At 34.7% G+C, this 6,345-nt stretch overlaps 1 long non-coding RNA gene across 1 annotated transcript; it reads right to left on the bottom strand.

Moving 5' to 3' along the window:
• Positions 1 to 643: 643 nt before the first annotated feature.
• On the bottom strand, positions 644 to 1,848 carry LOC142173820 (uncharacterized). The gene is made up of 3 exons (XR_012703179.1): positions 1,709 to 1,848; positions 1,560 to 1,604; positions 644 to 924 (listed from the first exon to the last, which is right to left on the bottom strand). It is a non-coding gene; the product is annotated as an uncharacterized LOC142173820 (long non-coding RNA).
• Between the last annotated feature and the right edge of the window lie 4,497 nt (positions 1,849 to 6,345).

Below are 6,345 nucleotides of genomic sequence, written 5' to 3'. Positions count from 1 at the left end.
TAAATGAGTATATTTAAATATTAGGAAAGTAAATTAAATGATTAATACTATATATAGGAAGATAATTAAATGACTATTTTGTCTAGTGTGAACTATATTTTAAAGGGGTAAAAAAGATGAACGACATTTCGCTAAGGGCTTTCGTACTTTTAATATAATACTACTTTCTATACTCGTGTGTTGCACGAATATTTCAAGTCAAATATCACATAATTCGTACAAAAGATAGTAATATTTTAGTTGCATAAGTGTTCTAATAGTAACATTTGTTAGAGCAATAAAATAGAACTAATTCATGTATATAATATATTACCATTGTTACTAAACTAATGTTTGAAATTCAAAATGTAATAGGACATTGCTTGTCCCTCCAAAGGATCACAATTAAAATAATTTGCATATTTGTAATTGCATTGCCATTATTTATAAGGTACAAAAACATGTTATTTGACCGTATATATCATTCTTAGAATATTTATTAATTTTCTTATGTATATTTGTATCACTAAGGTGGGGTAACTCGTAAGCTATGTTTTGCTTTGGCTAGCTACCTTATATGATTTATACTATTATCAACGACTCTTTTAATTTCTTCAAAATACTACAAATGTCTGTTTATGTATAAAATAATAGTGGAGACAAAATTTTCACATTCTTCATTCCTCATATCTTTAACCTACCTATTACACATTTAATTTTTAAGACTGCTAATGCAATCTATATTAAGGCTCTTACTGTACACTGAACAAATACAAATATTATCCTAACACCATCAATTCCAATCCATTGATACAAGATATACACAGCTGAGAATTGAGATCGTCCATCTTTGGTTGACTAAATATTCTCATAAGCAAAGAAGAAACGGAAAGATGGCAAAAACATTGGAGTTCAAATTTGAAGTTGATTCTTGCCACAGTAAGCCTGAACAATAATAAAAAAAATTAAAATTAGCATTAGATTCAGGTGGTAAGAAATAAATTAATAATTAAAAGGGCAAGCAGAAAATCCAAACAATTCAACCCCAACTAATTATGGCCTTATATGGCGGTATCAACAGAGCTAGAGGCGGCCGACCATTTACTTGTCTGTGGATCTGAAAGTCCAAAGTCAAGTAGACGACTAAAAGAAAATTCTTATCAAGAATTTAGTACGAATTTACATCACCAAAACCTTCTCAGCCTTTATTAATATGTTGCTGGTGACTGGCCTCACCTCTAATGCTATTTTTTAGCATCCTACTCCACTTTTAACTTTGTTTTCTCGTCTATATTTTCTCGTAACTAAGAACCAACTTTGAAGAATGTTACCAAATAAAATATTAAATGCATCAATCATCCATATAAAGTTGAGATTCGAAAACTTATATATATTAGAAATCACTTCCTGCCTGCAACCACATGCAAGTAAAATATATTGAACAATTGATTAGAATTCTCAAAAGGTGAATAACAAAATCTGCAAGCAAAATCTATGTGCCTAAACTGCTCTAAAAATTTAAAGATTACAATTAATTTTAAAAATCAAATCTACAATTGAGTGAAAGATGGTGTACGTACCTTAACAAACGAAAACAAACATAGAAAATTACGTCAACGAATGAACTGCAAACGTAAAACAAACTGACTTCAGATATTTTAAAAAAAGAAATTAAACCTCAATATATGTGCTATGCATGTGATCAGTTACAAAGAGAAAATATTCTTACTCTTAATATGTTTTGAGGTTTAGGACGACATATGATTGTAGCACAAGAACATAACTGAACCAAATTTATAGGGGTTTACGATCGGCGCTGCATAATATTTGATTCATATTATAAGTACAACAAAAGTTGAACTATTGTAGTTTAAATCGGGAAAGTAAAAAGAACTAAAGTTGTAGTTTAAATGGAAAAGAATTGTGTCCTTGGATACTATATAATTTGTACATTACAATTACGTCCAACTTTAATTTGTTTCATTAAACAAATATTTTATTTATTTAAGGGTATAAAAGTTAATCAATATTTCAGGGATATTTTTATTTTCAAAATTTAGCATGTAACATTTGTGCTTTTATAATAAAAATAAAAATAGATATAGATAGATAGATAAACAAATTTCGTGAGCTTTCAAAAAGTAAATAATAATTATGCATTTTCATGTTTGACTTGATCAACCTTGCCTTACTATTAAGCAAGCGTTAAAGATCTATACCTTACTGTACTAATTTTAAATTTTGTTTCTTTCGGTTGATAAACACGTTTTTTATGATGCACGAGGAAGTCCTCGTTTGAAGCAATTCAATTTCTTTTCATCAATAGAAAGTCAAAAATTATACAATTTGTCATAGCTAACACTTAGTCCTTTTCTGTACCTCAATTCTTTTGAATTGTGACTTTTTTTTTTACATGTTCACGCCATTTTGATGTAAGCTTGATCCAATAAAAGAATGCAAAATTAGAATCCAATTCTAATATGATGCTGGCAGCTGTAACGAATTTTTTTAGGAGTATCTATTAATATGTCAAATTCACACATGTTTTTCACAAACAATGATCAAAATATGATTCTGCCCTTAAGTACAAAATCTTTTAATCAAAAAAAAAAAATTAAAAAAAGTGGCCAAAAAACAAGGATACAAAAAAAGAAAGGTGATAATTAGATAATAGAATTCTTTACTATCGATGTTTCATCGATAACATAAAGCTTGTGCCAAAAAATCGCTAATGATCTTAATTTTCTCAAGCCCACCAGGTTAAAAGTTTGATTAATGATTAATCATCATTTAGCATATACTTTTAAGAACTCACTAGTTGTCTTCTCCGTGTCCCGACGACTTTACTATAATGTTTAATTGATAAAATGCTTCCACATGAGCATTTGCAAGCATATATATATACTGAGCAAGCCATTACGTGTCAACAATTGGACATTTGGCAGTTTTTTCTTTTAAAGAACAAAAACAAAGTTGATAAGTTTTGACAGCAAAAATGGTATTTGAAAGTTCAAGCACTCAAAATGGACTTCTGAAACTTATGTAGAAAATACATTAGAATAAAAGATTCTTTATTTTTTCCTTAAACTTTCGCTGAAAGTATTCTCATTCTATGAACCAAAAACTATGATGTATTGATGATGTAATTAAATAAATAAAGGTATTACTTCTCTAATATCTTATATTGTTAAATACGTTTATGAATCATTTGAACATTGTATACGGGTGAACTCGGGTCAGCACACATCCCGAGTTTTCGGTGAGTCTGACGAAGTACGAATGTACGAGATAGAGAGCGAGTCTGAGAACTCATTGGTTCGAGGCTGATAGTAAGCTATATTTATGCAATTTAGACACTATTTATAATCTAATTTAGCCGCACTTTATTGATATTTGAATGCTAAAAGATAACAAAATGCTCTAATTAAAAAATTTATGCTTTGCAGGAGCCACTCCGAGCTAGGAGGAAGCTAAAGAGTGTTTTGGAGTCAATATGGAGTGTGGAAGGCCAATCGAAGGTTAGCCTGGTCGAAAAGGAGCGAGAAAAGCAAGCGGGGAGGTCCCCTCCAGGTGCGCGACCGCGGAGTTGACCGCGAATTAGACCGCGCACTGAAGGCAGAACACTGGCTAAAATCCGCGGCCACGGACGGGCGGACGGAGGCAACAACTCAGGGGCAATTATGTAATTTCTAAGGCGACTAACTTAAGCCTATATGAAGCCTAATTCGCCCAGAAGGAAGCGAAAGAGCTGTTTTGAGGAGATTTTGGAGGCAAGAACAAGGGAGAGAAGACGGAGAATTTCCTAAGAGTTTTCATCATCTTCTTCTTACTTCCATTGTTGATTATGAATTGTTATAGTGATTTTTTATCCATTAGTATGAGTAGCTAAACCCATCATCTAGGGTTGATGGAACCAATTGTTGGATGAAGTTTTGACTATGTTTAAATATAATTGAGCCGTTCTTATTCTATGATTGTTCAACTATGTGTTGTGTCGTGATTAATTGAAAGGGCCCTTGATTAATCGTGTCTAGTTGCCTTGTGTTGTTTGAGAAAGAACACTTGGTTAGATTGTTGTTGAACAACACCACTTTCGGGTAAGTTAAGAGATTAATTACTTGAATTTAAAAGCAGGGTTAGAGATAACGAAGCTTTGGTGGGATGATTCTGAGTTGCATAAATTGTTAACTGGAGTAGTTCGAGAGAATGCTTCTACTAAATTATCGTAATTGATCGAGAGATAATTACGCTAGCCCGAAACTCATAATCCTCATAGAGTATTACAGCGAGATTATAGCTAACGTGTCAAGAATTAGTTTGACAATTGGGGAAATCAATAGCCCTAGATCCTTTTAACCTTTGAATTCAACCTTATTCTTGATTATTGCTAATTTTGTTGTCATTTTTCATTAGATAAATAAATTTTACTTATGCTCTATTAAAAATCTTGCATCCGGAAATTGTGTGAGTTTATCATTAGCATTATTAAAAGTTGTAGTAAATAGGTTAGTTCCCTGTGGGATTCGACTCCGGACTTGAACCATATTATATTTGCAGCGACCGCTTAGTCCTTTTTACAAGGTATAGTTGGGCGTGATCAAATTTTGGCGCCGTTGCCGTAGAACTAACGATGTTATTTATTACAATTTAGAAGAATTGCTAGGATTCTTAGTTTAGATCAATTTCCTACGGTGTTAAAATTTTCATTGAAATTCTCACGTTTGAACTCTTCTGTGACTCAGGTGTATTCCTAGAAGCTCTTTGAGGAATGGTGAACTTTTTGAAGGACTCTCAGACCCCGAGAAAGCATTCAGAGCATTGAATCGGGCCAACAAGAAGAACAAATAGTTAAAACAAAAAGACCAACTCGAAAGTGAAATGGACAACGTGGACAACGTCAACGGAAACAATCGGAATGATCGTGTTGACCCAAACAATGGAGTGGTGGCACCTCTTGTGCCAGAAGCTGCTCTTTATGATTGGGCACAACCAACTGCTGATAACCTGGCCACCGCCATTGCTGTTCCTCAGATACAAGCGGAGACATTCCAGATTACCAACAACATGCTGCACCTGTTACAGAATAAGGGACTGTTCTCCGGGTCATACATCGAAGACCCACAACAACCTCTGAAGAACTTCCTATCAATTTGTGTGACTCAAAGACAGCCGAATGTGACTCCTGCAACAATTAAGCTATTACCGTTCCCATTCTCAATGACTGGAGAGGCTCAAACTTGGCTAAATTCGCTCCCAATAAACTCCATTGGTACTTGGGAAGAATTAGTCAAGCAGTTCTTAAACAAGTTTTATCCTCCCAACAAGACTGCAAGGCAAATTGATGAGATATGACAGTTTAGGCAGAAATCGACTGAGACCTTGCAAGAAACCTGGGAGAGGTTTAATGGTATGCTAGTGAAGTGTCCACACCATGGCATTCTAGATCAGATGCTGGGACAGAGATTCTACATGGGTTTGACAGACAGTTTGAAGGCCAATGTAGATGCTTCAGCTGGGGGTGCATTTTTGAGCAAAATGTTCACAGAGTGCAAGATTCTTCTCGACAAGATGGCTCAAAATTCAGGCTGGATGACTAGATGTAGGATTCATTTGAATATTATCTTCACAATTTAAGAAGAGTGCTCAAAAGATGCATGGAGACAAATTTGGTGCTGAATTGGGAAAAGTGCCATTTTATGGTACAAGAAGGAATAAATTTGGGCATCGAGTGTCTAGTAAGGGAGTTGAGGTTGACCATGCTAAGGTTGATGTGATTGAGAAATTGCCACCGCCCACTTCGGTCAAGGCAGTGAGAAGTTTCCTTGGGCACACCGGGTTCTACATGCGATTCATAAAAGATTTTTCCAAGATTGCTAACCCTTTATGTAAACTTCTTGAAAAGGATCAGCCGTTTGTGTTTTCTAATAATTGCAGGTTGATGTTTGAGGAGCTGAAGAAGAGACTGGTAACTGCACCCATCATTGTTGTACCCAAATGGGAGCAACCGTTCGAGCTCATATGTGATGCCAGTGATTATGCTATAAGAGAAGTCTTGGGGCAGCGAAAAGACAAGATGATGCACCCAATTTACTATGCAAGCAGGACGCTCAGCGGTGCACAACTCAATTACACCATAAAGGAAAAGGAAATGTAGGCTGTAGTGTTTGCCTTCGGCAAATTCAGGTCGTACTTAATTGGTTCAAAAGTTATTGTTTATACTGACCATGCAGCAATTAGCTACCTGATAGCAAAGAAGGAGTCAAAGCCACGCTTAATCTGCTGGGTTCTTTTTGCTACAAGAATTCGATATGGAAATCCGTGACAGAAAAGGGACGGACAATCAAGTGGCAGACCACCTCTTAAGGT

Source organism: Nicotiana tabacum, chromosome 19, assembly GCF_000715075.1.
Source record: "Nicotiana tabacum cultivar K326 chromosome 19, ASM71507v2, whole genome shotgun sequence".
NCBI classification, from domain to species: domain Eukaryota; kingdom Viridiplantae; phylum Streptophyta; class Magnoliopsida; order Solanales; family Solanaceae; genus Nicotiana; species Nicotiana tabacum.
Note: the sequence above shows the minus strand (reverse complement) of the source record. Positions and strands in the feature narration are given on the sequence as shown.